At 36.4% G+C, this 21,466-nt stretch overlaps 1 pseudogene; it reads left to right on the forward strand.

Annotated features, from left to right (window-relative positions):
- The first annotated feature begins 15,980 nt into the window (after positions 1-15,980).
- LOC124516118 (BTB/POZ domain-containing protein 10-like) lies at positions 15,981-17,628 on the forward strand (annotated as a pseudogene).
- The last annotated feature ends 3,838 nt before the right edge of the window (positions 17,629-21,466 follow it).

The raw sequence follows: 21,466 nt of genomic DNA on the forward strand, positions 1-21,466 counted from the left end.
AAAGTTGTTAAGACAGCAAATGAAGTGAATCATTAAAAAAAGGTATAAAGTGCAGATCCATCTGTCTTAATCTTTGTTAGAAAATACACTTCTTGGGGCGCCTGGGTGGCGCAGTCGGTTAAGCGTCCGACTTCAGCCAGGTCACGATCTCGCGGTCCGTGAGTTCGAGCCCCGCGTCGGGCTCTGGGCTGATGGCTCAGAGCCTGGAGCCTGCTTCCGATTCTGTGTCTCCCTCTCTCTCTGCCCCTCCCCCGTTCATGCTCTGTCTCTCTCTGTCCCAAAAATAAATAAAAGTTGAAAAAAAAAATAAAAAAAAAATAAAAAAAAAAAGAAAATACACTTCTTTTGCTAGAAATTCCTGGTGCTGACACAGTTATTACCACAATATTTATGAAAATTGAAGTTGGTCCCAAGATAGTTTAAACAACCTAGCTAATGTGCTGAAAAAGAAAACAAATGGCTTACAAACCTGATTCATGAGAGGACTCTAGGATACATTGCCCTTACTTCCTTTTTCAAAAACAGTGATATCTAATCTTATTCTGTGAATTAGCATTTTATCAGTTTTCAAGCATTATCTAATGACCACATCTACATATTTATTCACAGAGGCATGAAGAACTAGAACAAGAAAATTATTAGTATCTCTTGCTTTGAAGATGTCCAGCTAAGTTCTGAATGCCTGCCAGCTTCATCAAGCATTAATTATTTAAAAAAGTAAAACATAAAAATGATCCTGAACTTGAATGATCACTGTAGAGAGATTGTAAAACTGTTAGAAATGAAAAATGGCTCATTTTGATATTGGGAAAGGAGGTTAATCATGCAAGTTAAAGGAGATTTTGTTAGAATTCATCATTTACTCATAGCATTCAGATTTTTATATTACCCTACCTCACCTTTCTTTCTTCTTCCTTAATTAAGGTGATAACAAAACCAATGAAGTTTAAAACACAATGGTTGCTTTTAGTCAAGAAGAAAATAGAAAATTTTTAATTTTCTACCTAAAGATAAGGTATTTCTTAAATCTTTCTTTCACTCTCAAAGTAGCAGAATATATTAAATATCTGGGGGGGCGCCTGGGTGGCGCAGTCGGTTAAGCGTCCGACTTCAGCCAGGTCACGATCTCGCGGTCCGTGAGTTCGAGCCCCGCGTCAGGCTCCGGGCTGATGGCTCGGAGCCTGGAGCCTGTTTCCGATTCTGTGTCTCCCTCTCTCTCTGCCCCTCCCCCGTTCATGCTCTGTCTCTCTCTGTCCCAAAAATAAATAAACATTGAAAAAAAATTAAAAAAATAAAAATAAAAATAAATAAATAAATAAATAAATAAATATCTGGGGAATATTTTGGAATTCATTACACAGGGACCAAAACTATCATGCTTTCCCCAACAATCCTGCAGCTGACAGAGTTCGTGCCTGGGCAATGTGCTTTTGAGTTACTATTTCCCATAAAGAGAGGTATGTGGAACATACAACTTTCTATATTGACCAAATTGCACCCATGCACACATTTCCAGAAGATTCCATTGTGGCTTCATTTAAAACAATACATATTTCAGATAATACCTCACTGCTGCCACCTAGGCTGTTTAAGCCAAGAAAAGTGACTTATGCATTAACCATATTATACAAAGGCAACTCAACTCCTCAAGCCAGCCCATAATTGTTTCCCAAAAGTTAGAAAAAACTGAGAGGGTTTGTGATCAACACTCTCCCCCCAGCCAAGGAAATTCTACAGAATGTGCTGCAAGGAGAAAAAAATGATCCCAAGTTAAGGTTTGAGATGTAAGAAGGGATGATGAATAAAGAAATTGGAAAATATATGGGAAGTCTGAATAAGCATTGATTGCATAAAACAAGAGTATACATGTCTAAAACAATAGCAATAGTGTTTAACTAGTAATTTTTTTTTTACGATACAACTATCATAATATGCACAAAAACAGCATATAAAATGAAGGGGCATATTTGACTTAATGTGTTTAACATTATATTATTCACAAAGATAATACTTACATTGATCAACTCTAGACTTGTTAAGTATGCATGTTTGAATGTTTTGGGTAAACACTAAATGTTTAGAAATAGAGTGTATAACTTCCAAACTAATATAAGAAGGAGAAGATGAAATGAGAGGAAAAGGAAACTAAAGAGAGAGAGGATTGGGTGCTACAACAGAGACCAATACACCTGTCAAATTAAGAATGTACAGGGGTGCCTGGGTGGCTCAGTTAGTTGAGTGTACCACTCTTGATTCTGGCTCAGGACATGATTCCAGGGTTTTGGGACTGAGCCCCACATGGGGTTCCGTGTTGAGTGTGGAGTCTGCTTAGGATTCTTTCTTTCTTTCTCTTCCTCTCTACCCTCTCCCCTGCTCACTTGCGCTCTCTCTCTCTATTAAAAAAAAAAAAAAAAAGAATGCACATAACTGCAGAGCCCATGATCCGCAAGTTCCATGCCTAGTAACACACATTTGAAAGCCTCTTGCACATGTGCACCAGGAGATACGAAATATGAGGGAAGCAACCCCCTCAAGGTCTTTGCACTATCCCCTCTGCTTGTAACATTCTTTCCCCAGATCATTGCATAGTTCCTTCTGTCACCCCCAAATCCAATCCATTTTCAACTATTCACACTCTCCATTCATTCATTCATTCATTCATTCATTCATTTTGAGAGAGAGAGAGAAAAAATGTGAGCAGGGCAAAGGCAGAGAAAGAGAGAGAGAGAGAGAGACAGAAAGAGAGAGAGAAAATCCCAAGCAGGCTCTGCACTGTCAGCACAGAGCCCAACATAGGGCTCAAACCCACAAACCGTGAGATCATGACCTGAGCTGAAATGAAGAGATGGATGCTCAGCTGACTGAGCCACCCAGGCACCCCCAAACTATGCACACTGTTAATGAGATCTTCTCTGATAACGCTGTTAAAATCTCAATTCTATCCCCAATATAGTCACTCCTTATCTTTGTCTCTGCTTTGTCTCTATCATACTTATCACATTCCAACAAATCATATAATTTACTTTTTTTGTCTGTGTCTTCCAACTAGAATATAAGTTCAATAAGAGTGGGGATTTCTGTCTCTTTTGTTCACTGAGGTATACCCAGAATCTAAAACAGTGCCTCACATACAGTGGGCCTTCCACTGAAATAATATCCTCACTTATTTTAGCAGAGAGGAATAAAGAAATAGCCCTAATGTCCATCAACATGGAAATAGACATGGGATTTGTGTTTATACAAAGGTATATTACGCAAGTGAGAATGAATAAACTGCATGCATCGATATGAATGAATTTTAAGAACAGATTGTTGAGCAAAAGCAAGTCACCAAAAGATATATACAGCATGACTACCTTTACATAAAGCTCAAAAATGTGAAATGTAAACAATATATTGTTTAGGGATACATGAGTATCTGCTAGAACTATAGACAAAATCAAGAGAATGAAAACTCAAAATCAAGATCCTGATCAAGTCTGGGCTCTGAGAGAGAAGGTAGGTGAGATGGGAGTACAGAAGTTCTATGTATTAAGCTGAATGGTAAGTACATGGGTATTTGCTTTACCATTTTTTGTATTATTTCCTATATATTAGATATAATATAGACCCAACTGATTTGATTTTTTTAATTTTTCAATGTTTATTTATTTTTGAGAGAGAGTGTGTGAGCAGGGGAGGGGCAGGGAGAGAGGGAGACACAGAATCTGAAGCAGGCTCCAGACTCTGAGCTGTCAGCACAGAGCCTGATGCAGGGCTTCAACCCATGAACCATGAGATCATGACCTGAGCCAAAGCCAGATGTTTAACCGACTAAGCTACCCAGGTGCCCCTATACCCAACTGACTGTAAAGAGCAACACAGGTTTGGTCTTTGTCTTTCAATGATTTTCTGCTTCTCTGGTCACTAAGATATAAAACATGATTCATGTCTCCCTGCTGCTGAGTGAACAAGAATCTACTGGGCATCATTAAGTAAGCAGCCCTAAGGGCTACACTTGGGGCCAGAAAGTAATAAGCCTCAGATCCAGGTCTAGCTCTTGTCTTCTAACAGAGTATATGAAAAGCCCACATTTGATGGGTAATAAAATGGTGCGTTGCTATTTAATCTTGCCAAATCCATCTTTATTCCTCTCCTTCTTGATGAGTCACGGCAGTTAGTCCTCAGATAACATAAAAAAATTCGTTCAGGGAGCCTGTGTGGCTCAGTCCATTCAGCATCTGACTCTTGATTTTGGCTCAGGTCATGATCTCATGGTTGTGGGACCCAGTGCCATATCAGGTTCTGCGCTGACAGCATGGAGCCTGCTTGGGATTTTCTCTCTCTCTCTCTCTCTCTCTCTCTCTCTCTCTCCCCTTCTCCCCTACTCTCTCTCAAAATAAATAGAAATCTTTTTTTAAAAAAAAACAATTTCCTTCAAAACTACGCACAAATCTTTACAGCACAATGCCACAACTATGGTATTTAACCTCCAACAGACCATCAATCAGGCATCTAAGTCACTGTGACTAAACTCTCTCCATGGTCCATGCCATGAGTACATTTGTCAATGGCATTTATTCTATTTCACTTCTACCACCAAAGCAATTCCTGATGATGTTAGAATGAATAAAGTTTCATATCCTTGTAAAATGTTGCCACCTTGGACTTAAATTTTATAATATTATAATAAATATAAATTAATCATGACCTTTGGAGAGCCCCATCACTTAACTAATTTTAACCATTCTACATTAAACCTTTGAAGATTATTCTCAACATAGAAAAATAAACTGTTTCCCGATATTATACCTGTCATAGGTACCATATCTAAAAGTTCTTCAGTCACAACTAAATTTTCCTCAATACCAAGATAAATACAGACAACGTGGTAGTATTATTTATATCTGTGTTCTCATCAGCTACAATTTAAAAACTCTGCAAATGCTCCTACACTCAGAAGCAGTATTTCTAGATAGGCTTCTATCTGTAAATGCTTTCCTTTGTTTGGGAAACAATTTCTGCCACACTTGGTAGATAATCTTATAAATAAAATCTTATAAACTTTTTACTATCTGCAAAAAGTTTTCATACTGGGTCAGTTGTTTCAATTACCACACAGTTGTTTCAATTAGCATTTCAAAGTATCTGCAACTGTTTTGTTAACACTCCAAAAGAAGCCCTACTGGTATGTCAGTTCCTTTATCAGATCCTTAGGTTTTTCTTTTTTATCAGTTGTCTTTACCTGGTATCAGTCACAGTCCTAGGATGATTTACTTCCTAATGACCTTTTAAAGTTGTATTCTTTCAGGGGCACCTGGGTGGCTCAGCTTGTTAAGCATCTGGCTTTGGCTCAAGTCATGATCTCACTGCTTATGAGTTTGAAGCCCTGTGCAGGGCTTTGTGCTGACAGTTCAGAGCCTGAAGCCTGCTTGGGATTCTGTCTCTGTCTCTCTCTACCCCTCCCCCACTCATGTACTGTCTGTCTGTCTCTCTCTCAAATATAAATAACATTAAAAAATGCTTAAGTTGTATTCTTTCAAAACAGACATATCTTGATATTAAATACATGGAATATCTATCTCTTATGTGTACACACAGAAAATATTCCCTTTTGCTCTCTCCCATTTTTCTTGACATATGCAGCCTTCTTTATCTATCTTTTACTTTGCCACTGATGCCAGAGATAAGAATACAAGAAATGTTTTATTTCTCTCTTAATAAGTGGTGACTGACCCTCAGTGTCAACATCAGAGAGACCATAAGAAGAGACAGAGCCTGGAGCAACTCTAGTACTCACCTCCAGTCAATAGCTGCTTTATGAAAATGTGGGTCCATCATTGTCGAATGTCTGATGTTTCAAGAAGTACCAGAAATTCATGCTTGAGGTTATTAAAAATAACTCACAATTTTTAATGTTGGCAAATAATTCAATTTCTTTCTAACATTATATGGTTCAAGTAAAACACTTAGCTGACTAGGTACAGCCTATAGGGAAGCTGTTTGAGACACCAATAAATGCTTTGATGTTTCAGTTGTTGATGTGACCTTATCAAATTCAAAGGTAATTTAAGATACTTAAACTTAAAATGCTCCCAAGGAAACACAAGATTCTGGTAGCAAGTAATTAGATTCTGAGTTCCAAAGCTCTGCAGAAAAATACCCACACTCCTAGTTAAACAGCAAAACAACAGATCTCTGGTCCACTGTCAGTGCAAGTTCACTTGTGGCAGTATTTAAACAGAAGGATAAATGGAAAGAGCCAAGTCACCTTTTTCCCTTTAATCTTTATACACAGTGAGACTCCAATTCTTCCCCTTTCCTTTCCTTTTTCTACTTTATCAAATCTGAAAATGCCAAGGCATTTTACAGTTTCCCAATATTAACCAAAATGTCTGAAGTCACCAGATAAAAACAAAGAAATATCCTCATAGTTAAAGGGGATATGGGAGATAGTTAATTTAACTCATGTAAAAGCCCAATAATTTAGTCTTAAGCTAAAAGAAAAAAAAATCTATGTGCAAAAGTAAAAGTAGCAGAATTAAATAATTTCTGAAAAAAATTCCCAGCAACTGATGGACTAATTTTACATGGCTTTGCAGAGTGACTGACTACCCTCTTAGGAGTTCATTAAAAGCCATTTAATGAAAAATGTAAAATGTTAACATCCTCTCTGATACCAGATCTAACTTCATTGCAATTTGCATATTTTATTCATCAACATTGTCTTTTAATTTTTAATTAGTGTTAGCCTTAAAACACATTTCCATCATCTGTTTCATCAAATTAACCTTTATGATGTAATGAAAAAATACAAAGTACAAAACACAGACAGACTACATTTAGGAAATTTACAGACACTGATGATAATATTAAGAGCCTCTTAACATTGTTTCTTAGGTTAAGGTCCATCCATAACCTACTAAAGCTCTTAATTGACCTTCTATCTCAGGTCAGACAGATCCAATAAAGTATGTAAAACTAATGTGAATGCCTGAAAATAATGTTTTGAGGATGGAGCCAAGAAAGCACAACTTACTCATTGGTATATTACCAGCACCAATACTTAACTCATTTCACAAATGTTAGTTAAGCAGCTACTGTGTGTCTACCAAGCCCACTATACTAGGTACTGGGAATAATAAAATGATGAACAAGTAGCTGAAGAGTTTACAGAATTGCTATTTATTCAGCACTGTACCATATACAATACTGTTATAAGAAGATATGTTAATTTGAATCACAAAACCAAAGCATAGCCTATAATAAACATCCTTGTGGTCTTTCTACATTTTCCACTTGAACATTTGGAAGTTTCAAGTGTATATAAATGATATCCTATTAACAGCATTATGTGCATATTAGAGGTAATTGTGCATTGTTATATCAAATATTTGAAAGTCTTCAGTATCCATTATTTAATCAAGTGGTTGCAGAGTCAGCTGGCATATTATTAACCAGCTTCTCTACTCTGCCTCATTAAAAAAGCTTGTGTACAGAAAACAAGCACTAAACATGAAATAACTCCATGAGGTATTTTATTTTAATAAAAAACATATCTGTGTATACATACACAAACACACACACACACACACACACATATTTTGTATGTATGCCCTAACTGTCCACTAAAGAAGCCTAGAAACTGATCAACACAGTAGTAAAATTCCTATTAATGAAATTTTTTCCATTAAAAGAAGCCAGAATTTCTTGAAGAAATTGTTGATTCAAAGTCTGGGACAGAAGATGTATGAGAAGAACCTGGAATATCTTGACATACCAGAGAGCAAGGAAGTTATCAATAGGACTCAAGAGGATATCACTGGTCAATGATGGGGTAATTTGAGCTTCAATAAAGAATATAATTGCATGTTTCTTGCTCAAGATGGTGATGTAGGAAGACTCTGAACTCACCTCCTCCGTAGAACACACCCAATTACACCTGTTAATAGAGCAATTCCTCCTGAAGAAGAACTGAGGTCTGACTTAACAGCTATTAAATAACCAAAGACAAAGAGAATGGCAAGAGAAAAATAGGAGAGATGGAGACACAGTAACAAAGGGAACCCTTACCTCCAACACTGTGAGTGGCAGTGGGAAGGGATAGTACTAAGAGACCTAGAACATATCCCTCTGTCCTTGGGCACAGAAAAATAGTTGTGGTTTAAAAGAACAACTAGCATATAAGACAGAAAACACTAGAACCCTGCCAAGAAGTGAAGGAACTATGGGAAGGCTCTCCAGGTCAGTGGTACTGGAGAATGATAAGGTTTATGTTCCCATCCCGCAATGGAAACCTGGACCAGAGCAGGGTCCAGACACCATAAGGGGTGGGTCCAGCTATCACAGGGAGCTTACAACTTCAGGGAACCCAGAGTCCACAGGCCCACACCAGCACTAGCCATGTTGGGACACAGGGAAAAAAAAAAGGCTGTGGTTCCAAAGGACCCAAGAACTATGGGAGTATTCTCTCCCCATGCACCTTAAAAGCCTGGAGCAGGATCTGACTCACTGTGATTCAGTCAGTCAACAGAAGTCACCAAGCATACATAGTTTGCATAGAGGTCACCATACACAAGACCACTTCTTCCACTTAGGAGAAATAGTCATTTTGCCTTATCCATAGAAACAAATACAGGAAGTCAAGCAAAATGGGGATGCAGAACAATATGCTCCAAAAGAAAGAATAAGAAAAAAACCTCAGTAAATGAATTAAATGAAACAGGTAAGCAATATGACTGATAAAGAATTCAAAGTAATGATCATAAAGATACTCACTGGGCTGGAGAAAAGAATAGAAGAACCCAGTAAGATCTTCAATAAAGAGAAAATGTTTAAAAGAACCAATCAGAAGTAAAGAATATAATAACTGAAATAAAAATAAAAACACACACTAGAGGTAATCAATAGTACATTAGAGAATGCAGAACACATTGGCAATCTCTGGAAGACAGGGTAATGAAAAGAACACAAGCTGAGCAGCAAGAAGAGAAAAGAATTTAAAAAGTCCAAGAAATCTTTCACATTACAGGAGTCCCAGAAGAAGAAGAGAGAGATGAAGGTGTAGGAAGCTTATTTGAAAAAATAATAACTGAAAACCTCCATAACCTAAGGAGGGAAATAGTCCAAAAGCACAGTTCCAAAAACGATGAACCCAAGGAGGTCTACACCATGGCACGTAATAATTAAAATGTCAAAGTTTAAAGATAAAGAGAGAATCCTAAAAGCAGCAAGACAGGAACAAAAAAAGTTACCTACAAGGGAAAAACCTACAACACTATCAGCTAATTTTCCAGCAGAAACTTTGCAAGCCAGGAGGGAGTGGCATGATACATTCAAAGTGCTGAAAGTAAAAAACCTACAATCAAGAATACTCTACCGAGAAAGGTTATCATTCAGATTTGAAGGAGAAATAAAGAGTTTCCCAAACAAAAGATAAAGGAGTTTATCACTACTAAATCAGGCTTACAGAAATGTTAAAGGGACTTAAGTGGAATAGAAATAGCCATAATAAGACATAAGAAAAATATGAATAAAAGATGTAAAATATGACAACATATACATAAAATGTGGAGAAGGGAGTAAAAAAGGAAGAAAAGAAGAAAAAGGAAAAGAAAAAAGTATTTTTCCGGTTTTTTTTTTTGGTTGTTTATTTTTTGGGTTTTTTTTTGTTTTTGTTTTTGCTTTTGTTTTTGTTTTTGTTTTTTTTAGAATGTGTTTGAACTTAAATGACCATCAAATTAATATGGACTGCTATTTACATAGGACGTTATATATGAACATCATGGTAACCACATACCCAAAACCTATGATAGATACACAAAACATAAAGAGAAAGAAAACTGAACAAAACACTATAGCTACTCATCAATCACAAAGAAGAGAGTAAGTGAAGAAAAAAGGAACAAAGAGGAACTACAAAAAACAAACTTTAAAAATGGCAATAAGAACATATCTATCAATGATTACTTTAAATGTAAATGGCCTAAATGCTCCAATCTAAAGACAATGGTGGAATGGATTGAAAGAAAGAAAGAAAGAAAGAAAGAAAGAAAGAAAGAAAGAAAGAAAGAAAGAAAGAAAGAAAGAATAAATACTCATATATATGTGGCCTACAAAAGACTCACTTCAGACCTAAAGATGCAAACAGACTGAAACTGAAGGGATGGAAAAACATTCACGACGCAAATAGAGGTGGAAAAAAAAAGCCAGGATAGCAATAATTGTATGATATGAAATGACTTTAAAACAAAGACTGTAACAAGGGACAAAGAAGGGTACTACATAATGATAAAAGGATTAATCCAACAAGAGGCTATAACAATTGTAAATATCTATGCATTCAACACTGGAATACCTAAATGCATAAAGCAAACATTAACAAACATAAAGAGAGAAACTGATGATAATACAACAATGGTAGAAGACTTTAACACTCCACTTACATCAATGGATAGATCATCCAGACAGAAAATCAATAAGGAAACAATGTCTTTGAATGACACATTGGACTAGATGGACTTAATAGAAGTATATAGAACATTCAATCCAAAAACAAATACACATTCTTTTCAAGTGTGCATGGAACATTCTGCCGAATAGATCACATATTAGGCCATAAAGCAAGCCTCAATAAATTTAAAAAGATTGAAAAGATGCCATGTATCTTTTCTGACTGCAATAGTAGTACTATATCACAAGAAAAAAAACACAAATACATGGAGACTAAGAAAAAACAAATGGGTCAATGAAGTGGTCAAAGAAGAAATAAAAAAATACATAGCGACAAATAAAAAAGGAAACACAATGGTCCAAAAATCTCTGGGACACAGGGAAAGCTGTTCAAAGAGGGAAGTATATAGCAATAAGGACTACCTCAAGAAACAGAAAAAGACTCAAACAATTTAACCTTATGGCTAAAGAAACTGGGAAAAGAAGAACAACGGCCAAGGTGAATAGAAGAAATGACATAATAAAGATCAGAACAGAAATAAAACACATAGAGACAAAAAAACAATAGGAAAAGAAACAATAAAACCAAGAGCTGGTTATTTGAAAAGATTAAAAAAGTTGACAAACCCTTTACCAGACTCATCAAGAAAAAAAGAGAGGATCCAAATAAATAAAATCAGAAGCAAGAGAGGACAAATGATATCACAGAAATACCAAAGATTGTAAGAGAATACCATGAAACTTATGTGACAACAAATTGGACAACCTAGAAGAACTAGATAAATTCTAGAAACATACTATCTTCCAAAACTAAACCAGGGGGGAGGAGAAAATATGAACAGACTGAATATGAATAATGAAATTGAGTCAGTAATCCAAAAATACCAAAAAACAAAAGTCCAGGATCAGATGGATTCACAAGTGAATACTACCAGACATTTAAAGAAAAGTTAAAACCTATTCTCCTTAAACTATTTCAAAAAATAGAAGAGGAAAGAAAGCTTCCAAATACATTCTTCAAGACCAGCATTATCTTGACAGCAACACCAGATGACACTGCAAGAAACGAAAACTACAGGACAATGTCCCTGATGAACATAGATGCAAAAATCCTCAAAAAAAATTAGCAAACCATATACAACAATACATTAAAAAGATCATTCATCATGATCAGGTGAGATTTATTCCTTTGATGCAGGGGTGGTTTAATATTTCAATTCAATCAACATCATACACCACATTAACAAAAAATAAAAATCATGTGATCATCTCAATACATGAAGAGAAAGGATTTGACAAGATTGAACACTCATTCATGATAAAAACTCTCAACAACATGGAGTTAGAGGGAACATACCTACCATAATAAAGGCCATATATGAAAAATCCACAGCTAATATAATCCTCAATGGTGAAAAACTAAGAGCTTTCTATCTAAGGTTAGGAGTAAGACAAGGATGTCCACTCTCACTACTTTTATTCAACATAGTACTAGAAACCTAGCCACCTTAACCAGAAAAGAAAAAAGAAGGGGCATCTGGGTGGCTCAAACATCCAACTTTAGCTCAGTTCAGCTCTTGCAGTTCATGAATTTGGGCCCTGCATCAGGCTCTGTGCTGACAGGTGAGAGCCTGGAGTCTGCTTTGGATTCTGTGTCTTTCTCTCTCTCTGCCCCTTCCCAACTTGCTCTCTCTCTCTCTCTCTCAAAAATAAATAATAAAAACATTGTAAAAATTAAAAAAAAAAAAGAAATAAGAAGCATCCATACTGGTAAAGAAGATAAACTGTCACTATTCCTAGACAACATGATGCTACACATAGAAAATCCTAAAGATTCCATCAAAAAACTACTAGAAGTAATAAACAAATTCAGTAAAGTGGCAGGATACAAAATTAATATCCTGAAATCAGCATGTTTCTATACTAACAATGAAGTCACAGAATGAAAATTTTTAAAACAACACCATTTGCAATTGCACCAAAAAGAATAAAATAAAACATCTAGGAATAAACTTAACCAATGAGGTGAAAGACCTGTACTCCAAAAACTATAAAACATTGATGAAAGAATTTAAAGATGACACAAACAAATGGAAAAATATTCCATGCTCACGGGTTGGAAGAATTAACACTGTCAAAATGTCCAGGTTACCCAAGGCAATCTACAGATTCAGTGCAATTTCTATCAAAATACCAACAGCATTTTTCACAAAACTAGAACAAATAATACTAAAATTTTTATGAAACCACAAAAGACCTCAAATAACCAGAGCAATCCTGAGAAAGAAGAAAAAAGCTTAAAGTATCTCAATCCCAGATTTCAAGATATACTACAAAGCTTTAGTAATTAAAAAGTATGCTACTGGCACAAAAATAGACACAGATCAATAGAATAGGATAGAGATCCCAGAAATAAACCCACATGTTAATGGTCAATTAATCTATGACAAAGGAGTCAGGAATATATAATGGGGAAAGACAGTCTTTTCAATAAATAGTTCTGGGAACATTGGACAGCTACATGCCAAAGAATGAAATTGGACTAATTTCTAACACCATACACAAAAATAAACTCAAAATGTATTAAAGACCTAAACATGAGACCTGAAATCATAAAAATCCTAGAAGAGAACAAAGGCAGCAATTTCTCTGACATCAGCCATAGCAACATTTTTCTAATTATGTCTCCTGAGGCAAGAGAAACAAAAACAAAAATAAACTATTGGGACTACATCAAAATAAAAAGCTTTTGTACAGTGAAGGAAACCATCAACAAACCAAAAAACAACCTACTAATTGGGAAAAGATTGTTGTGAATGATATATCTGATAAAGGGTTAATAACCAAAATATATAAAAAACTCATACACTTCAACACCAAAAGAACAATTCAATTTAAAAAAGACAGTCTCTTCAACAAATGGTGGTGGGAAAACAGGACAGCAACATGCAGAAGAATGGACCACTTTCTTATACCATACACATACAAAAAAAATCAAAATCGATGAAAGACCTAAATGTGAGACAGGAAACCAGTAAAATCATAAAGAGAACACAGGCAATAACCTCTCTGACACTGACCATAGCAACTTCTTACTAGACATGTCTCTGGAGGTAAGGGAAACAAAGGCAAAAATGAACTACTGGGATTTCACCAAGATACAAAGCTTCTGCACAGTGAAGGAAACAATCAACAAAACTAAAAGGCAACTAATGGAATGGGAGAAGATATTTGCAAATGACCTATCTGATACAGTGTTACTATCCAAAATCTATTAAGAACTTATTAAACTCAACACCAAAAAAACAAATAATCCAGTTAAGAAACGTGCAAAAGACATGAACAGATTCTTTTCTAAAGAAGACATATACGTGGCTAACAGACATATGAGAAAACACTCAATATCACTCTTCATCAGGGGAAAATCAAAACTGCAATGAGATACCACCTCACACCTGTCAGAATGGCTGAAATGAACAGCACAGGAAACATGTTGGCAAGGATGCAAAGAAAGAGAAACCCTCTTACATTGTTGGAGGGAATGCAAATTGGTGCAGCCACTTTGGAAAACAGTATGGAGGTTCCTCAAAAAGTTAAAAATAGAACCACCCTATGATCCAGCAATCACACTACTAGGTATTTACCCAAAAGATACAAAAATACTGATTTAAAGGGGCACACGCACTCTGATGTTTATAGCAGCATTATCAACAATAGCCAAATTATGAAAGAGTCCAAATGTCCATCAACTGATGAATGGATAAGGAAGATTTGGTATCTATATACAATGGAATATTACTCATCCATAAAAAAGAATGAAATCTTGCTATTTGCAATGACATGGATGGAGCCAGAGTATATTATGCTAAGTGAAATAAGTCAGAGAAAGACAAATACCATATGATTTCATTCATATGTGGAATTTAAGAAACAAAACAGATGAACATAGGGGGAAGAAGAGAAAAAGGAGAGGGAGACTCTCCCTCAAATGGTAAGAGACTCTCAAACCATCAGAGACTATTAACTAAGAGAGAACAAACTAAGGGTTGCTGGAGGGGAGGTGTGCAGGGGATGGACTAAATTGGTGATGAGTATTAAGGAGGGCATTTGTTGTGATGAGCACTGGGTGTTATAGTAAGTGATGAATCACTAAATTCTACTCCTGAAACCAATATTACACTATATGTTAATTAACTAGAATTTAAATATAAACTTGAAACAAAAAAAAATCCAATTAAAAATGGGCAGAGGATCTGAATAAACATTTTCCCAGAGAAGACATACAGATGGACAACAGATACATGAGAAAAATGCTCAACATCACTCAGCATCAGGGAAATGCAAATCAAAACCACAATGAGCTATCACCTCATGCCTATCAAAATGGCTGAAATCAAAAACACAAGAAACAACAAGTGTTGGTGAGGATGTGAAGAAAAAGTAACCCTCATGCCTTATTGTTGGGAATGCATTCTGCTGCAGCCACTATGGAAAATAATGTAGAGATTCCTCAAAAAATCAAAAACAGAATTACCATATGATCCAGTAATCCCACTACTATTTACCCAAGGAATACAAAAACACTAATTCAAAAGATATGTACCCTTATGTTTATTACAGCATTATTTATAATAGACATATTATGGAAGCAGCCCAAGTGTCCATCGATAAACAAATGGATACAGAAGAGGTGGTACACACACACACACACACACACACACACACACACACACAAATGGAATATTACTCAGGCATAAAAAAGAATAAAATATTGCCATTGCAACAACGTGAATGGATTTAGAGAGTATAATGCTAAGCAAAATAAGTGAGTAAGAGAAAGACCAATAGCATATACGATCCTACTTACATGTGGAATTTAAGAAACAAAACAAATGGGGGCACCTGGGTGACTCAGTCAGTTAAGCCTCTGACTTCGGCTCAGGTCATGATCTCCCAGTTCGTGAGTTCAAGCTCCGCATCAGGCTCTATGCTGACAACTCAGAACCTGGAGCCTGTTTCGGATTCTGTGTCTCTCTCTGCCCCTCCCCTGCTCATGTTCTGTCTCTCTCTTTCTGTCTCTCAAAAATAAATAAAAACATTTTTAAAAACTAAAAAAAAAAAAAAAAGGAACAAAGGAAAAAAGAGCAAACCAAATAACTAACAGACTCTTAACTATAGAGAACAAACTGATAGTTACCAGAGGAGCCGTCAGGGGGTGCAAGGATGGGTGAAATAAGTGAAAGGAATTAAGAGTATACTTATCATGATGAGCACTGAGTAACATACAGAATTGTTGAATGACTGCATTGTACATCAGAAACTAATATAACATTGTATGTTAACTATACTGGTATTAAAATAAATTAATTGAGGCAGCCACCTGAGTGGCCATTGCCACAGACACCTCCAGAGGGACCCAATTGAGGAGGAAGCAGAGGTTTCGCTGGCTCCCCCCTTCACCTAGGTCCTCCCTGGACATTCAAGAGGGACTGCAGGTTATGGGTACTACATATGCTTCAGAGCAGTACTGTGAGGAAGCTTAAAGTGTGATGGCAGGAGAGCCTCATCCTTATGACCCGTGACTCCAGTGATCCAGAGAATTGGGATCAGAAATTGCATAGCAGATCTCGTAAACTGTATAAACATTCAAGTACTCCCGCACGTGTTGCTAAAGGAGTTGTTGACCACACCAAAATGAGTCTACATGGTGCTAGTGGGGAACATGAACGATCAAGAGATAGATGAAGGTCAAGTGACAGATTACAAGATTCATCTCATGAAAGAACGGAATCTCAACTCATTCCTTGTATTAGAAATGTTACTTCTGTGGGGTCCTGGATGGCTCAGTCGGTTGAGCATCCGACTTCGGCTCAGGTCATGATCTCATGGTCTGTGAGTTCGAGCCCCAGTTCTGGCTCTGTGCTGACAGCTCAGAGCCTGGAGCCTGTTTCAGATTCTGTGTCTCCTTCTCTCTCTGCCCCTGCCCCGCTCATGCTCTATCTCTCTCTCCCTCTGTCAAAAATAAATAAACATTTAAAAAAATTTTTTAAAAGAAATGTTACTTCTCCAACACAACAGCACCATGTAAACGAGAAAAAGACCATAGTTCCTCTCATCCAAGCAGTCCTCGTCTTCAGAAGGCATCTCCAAATGATTCTAGTAGCAGTGCTGGAACAGCAGCAGAAACAGTAGTCAGTCAAGTTCAGATGGTACCTGTAAGACATCTGGGGAGATGGTGTTTATTTATGAAAATGCAAAAGAAGGAGCTCGGAATGTAAGAACGTCGGAACGAGTAACACTGATAGTGGATAACCATCCACTTTTACTTCACAGCCAAATACAATGTTGGGCAGGATGTTTGGATCTGGCAGAGAACCTAATTTTACACGTCCCAATGAGAAGGGAGACTATGAAGTGGCAGAGGAAATTGGCTCCACTGTGTTTCAAGCTATTCTGGATTACTACAAAAAAGGAATAATCCATTGTCCTGATGGCATATCTGTTCCTGAACTGAGAGAAGCATGCGACTATCTTTGTATTTCTTTTGAATGTAGCACTATTAAATGTAGAGATCTCAGTGCCCTAATGCATGAGTTATCAAATGATGGTGCTCATATACAGTTTGAATTTTATCTGAGAGAAATGATCCTGCCTCTCATGGTAGCTAGTGCCCAGAGTGGGGAAAGAGAATGCCACATAGTAGTGCTTACCAATGATGATGTGGTTGATTGGAATGAAGAGTATCCACCACAGATGGGAGAAGAGTATTCACAAATTATTGATAGCAAAAAATTGTATAGATTTTTCAAGTACATTGAAAACAGAGATGTGGCCAAATCAGTTTTGAAGGAGAGTGGTCTTAAGAAGATTAGATTGGGAATAGAAGGTTATCCTACCTACAAAGAAAAAGTAAAGAAAAGGCCTGGAGTCCCCCCAGAAGCGATTTACAACTATGTCCAAAGACCCTCTATTTGAATGTCTTGGGAAAAGGAAGAAGGAAGGAGTCAGCATGTAGACTTTCAGTGTGTAAAAAGTAAATCTATCACCAACCTTGCAGCAGCTGCCACAGACATTCCCCAGGACCAGCTGGTAGTCATACACCCGACTCCACAAGTGGATGAGCCGGATATTCTCCTGATGCACCCCCCTTCTGGCAACAATGACCTCAGTCCTGATGCACAGAATCCAATGCTGTGATGCTGATGTTCTTGAAACCATCGCTTGCTACCCTTCACGGTGACGTCGCACTCTCATTCTGCACTACAAGGCCACACTCTTCATCATGAGATGCACATAACAATGTTTAGGATATTGCACTGGAGGCTTTTTTAAAGACCAAAGGTAGCTGAATGGTTTTTTAAACAAGTACAACTCTAGCATCCTGAGGTTCCAGTTATATAAATGTATTTGCTTACCAGTAGGTTTGTGAAATTGGTTCTTTGTATGGGGGACTGTCCTTTTTCATACACATAGATATTTTCAGAAGTGGGGAAAATTGGCAGGTGGGGTCTTTTCAGCTTAGATTGACACTTTTCACACCCCATGTAAAATGTAGAATATTACATAGTTGCATTTTATAAATGGTGGTTAAATGGAACTGTTCAAGCCATTTTTATAGTTGTGATACACAATATAACTGAAATAAGTGCTTCTATCAAAGTATTCCTTCAGTAAAATGTATATAGTTTGCTGCCCATGATGAACAAAAAAAAATGAGTATTTATCATTGGGCTTATTTGAATGGTTAGGATGAGATTCAATGCCTATATCTTCTTTCTCCCCACTGCTGTTCTCGCCCTTTTACAGTGAGTCACATGCAGGAAGTGTGAACGTGCCTTACCCTTAATCTGTTCAGATATTTACTTACTAATTTTTAAAAAATTTTTTTCAATGTTTATTTATTTTTGAGAGACAGGGACAGAGCATGAGTGGGGGAGGGGCAGAGATAAGAGGGAGACACAGAATCTGAAACAGGCTCCGGGCTCTGAGCTGTTGGCACAGGGCCCAACAGGGGGCTCAAACCCACGAACTGTGAGATCATGACCTGAGCCAAAGTCAGACGCTTAACCGACTGAGCCACTCAGGCACCCCACTAATTTTTTATTCTTAAGAGTTATGGGATAGGAAAATGAAGTGTTTGCTCTTCATTTACTAAATGATTGTAAACTCGAGTTTTTCATCAAAATAAAATTCCATTGTTCTAAAATAAATAAATATAAATAAATAAATAAATAAATAAATATATAAAATTAATTGAAATTTTATTTAAAAAATTTTTTTAAACAATTAAAAATAAAAATACCAGATAATCCAATAATTTCACTATTGGGTATTCACCCAGGAAAAACTAAAACACTAACTCAAAAAGATGTATGCACTCCTTTGTTTGCTGAAGCATTATTCACAATAGCTGAGACATGGTAGCAACCGAAGTATCCATCAGCAGACACATGGATGAGGAAAATGTGGCATATATATACAATGGAATATTATACATCCATAAAAAAAGATGAGATCATGCTATTTGAGACAACATAGATGGACCCAGAGAGTATTATGCAAAGTGAAATAAATCCACTGAAAAAGATAAATACTATATGATTTCATTCATAAATGGAATTTTAAAGAATAATAAAAAGCAAAATTAGAACTATAAATACAGAGAACAAATTGATGCTTGCCAGAGGGACAGGGGATTGGGGGTTGGGAAAAATGGGTGAAGGGGAAAGGGAGATATAGGCCTCCAGTTATGGAATAAGTCACAGAGAAAAAAAGCAGAGCATAAGGAATGCAGTCAATAATATTATAATAGCAATGAAATGGGACAGATGGTATCTATACTCGTGGTGAACATAGTATAATATATAAACTTGTCAAAAAAACTAAGCTGTACACCTGAAATTAATGTAACATTGTGTGCCAACTATACTCAAATTTTTTTAAAAACACAATTTTATGGATTTCATGCTATTTCATTGTATGGAATAAACCACAATTTAAACCACACTTTAAAAGGAAAAGAATTGCAATGGGTTGAAACTCATAAAATATGTTTAAATTTTTTTAGAAACTATTAAATATTTATTAAATATTTTTATAAATTCAAAAAATGATAAAGAACAAATTTATTATCTTAAATAATGGCTTAAAAAGGGGGAAAGGGAAGGGGTGCCTGGGTGATTCAGTCAAATAAGCATCCACCTCTCAATTTTGGCACAGGTCATGATCTCATAATTCATAGGTTTGAGCCCTGAGTCAGGCTCTGTGCTGACAGTGCAGAACCTGCTTGGGACTGACTCTCTCTCTCTCTCTCTCTCTCTCTCTCTCTCTCTCTCTCAAAATAAATAAATAAACTATAAAATAATAAAATAAAAAGAAATAAAAAGGGGAAAGGCACTCTAGTCTTGATAAGAGATCAAAAGATTTATTCTGCTTTTCTTACACAAATTGAAACAATGGCAACAAATAGTTGAAAAGACAAAGCATTGCTTTATAAAAGTATTTCATTTATGAGATAAAAAGAAATTATAAAATTAGAATATCTCCACTGAATTAATAAGTTAAGGCTTTGAGCATTAAAAGCTACTGACATCAAAGAAAATCAAAACTTGATGAAAATCAAGCTGATAAAATTGGGATATACCTCCCAATGAAAGAAAACAGCAAAACAAACAATCCAATTAAAAAATGGGCAGAAGATCTGAATAGACATTTCTCAAAAAAAGACATACAGATGGCCAGGAGGTACATGAAAATATGTTCAACATCATGATGATCAGGGAAGTGCAAATCAAACCCACAAAGTTATATCATCTCATACTTGTCAGAAATAGTTATTTTCAAAAAGACAAGAAGTAAGTGTTGGCAAGGATAGCGACAAAAGGGAACCCTCAAGCATTATTAGTTGAAATGTAAATTGGTGCAGCCACTAAGAAAACAGTATGGAGGTTATCAAAAATTTTAAAATAGAATTACAAGGGGTGCCTGGGGCTCAGTCAGTTGAACATCCAACTTGATTTCAGCTCAGGTCATGACCTCACCATTTGTGAGACCGAGCCCCAAGTCAGGCTCTGCACTTTCAGCATGAAGCCTGTTTGGGATTCTCTCTCTCCCTCTCTCTCTGCCCCTGCCAGCTTGCACATGCTGTCTCTCTCTCTCTCTCAAAATAAATAAACTTTTTAAAAACTTAAAAAATAAAAAAGTTACTAAAAGAGGAAATCTTATAAGTTCTCATCACAAAAAAAATTCTGTAATTATGTATGGTGACAGATGTTAATTAGACTTACTGTGGTGATCATTTTGCAATATATGCAAATATTGAATCATTATGCTGTGTACCTGAAACTTATATAATGCTGTATGTCAATTATACCTCAACAAAAAAGAGAAAATAAGAATAAAGAAAACATCAGCATCTATAGTCTTGTCAAAGGGTTAGAACCTCAGTCTGATCATTTCTCTGGATCCAGCTGCTTATTTGCAGAAAATAGAGGAAACAAAGGAACAAGTTGAACTGCACCATGAGTCTTCAATAAGTAAACTCCAGATGGGGAAACTCTAGAGGTCAAGAAAAACAGACCAAGTTCTTCAAAAGAAAACTTGTAAGGGAAAAATAGGAATAAAAGAAGAATTTGTAGGTTAAAGGAGACTAAAAAAACACATCAATTTTTCTTTTATTTGACAATACTAAACTACTAAATCTAGGGATGCACCTTGGCTCATGGTTGTATGAACCATGAAGAACTTCAAGGAAATGATTACTGTAAAAGTCAGTGGTGACTTTGGAAGAAAGAAGGGAACTGTGATTGAGATGTAGCACAGAGACAGGCTCCTGAGGAGCCTAAATTCAATTTCTTGACCTGAGTGGTGGTTATTAGGGTCTTCACTCATTAATCTACATATTTATTTCACGTGATCCTCTGCATCAGCATTTTTTAGCCATTTCTTACAGTAGACAAGAGAGCACAAGTACTACAGCACATGCTTTAGGATTAGTCTTGGATTTATACAGCCCACATTCTATCCAGTCCTCGTT

Source organism: Lynx rufus, unplaced genomic scaffold, assembly GCF_022079265.1.
Source record: "Lynx rufus isolate CCGP_SWC_20201006 ecotype Redwood Valley unplaced genomic scaffold, mLynRuf1.p SCAF_2, whole genome shotgun sequence".
In the NCBI taxonomy this organism is placed as follows: Eukaryota; Metazoa; Chordata; class Mammalia; order Carnivora; family Felidae; genus Lynx; species Lynx rufus.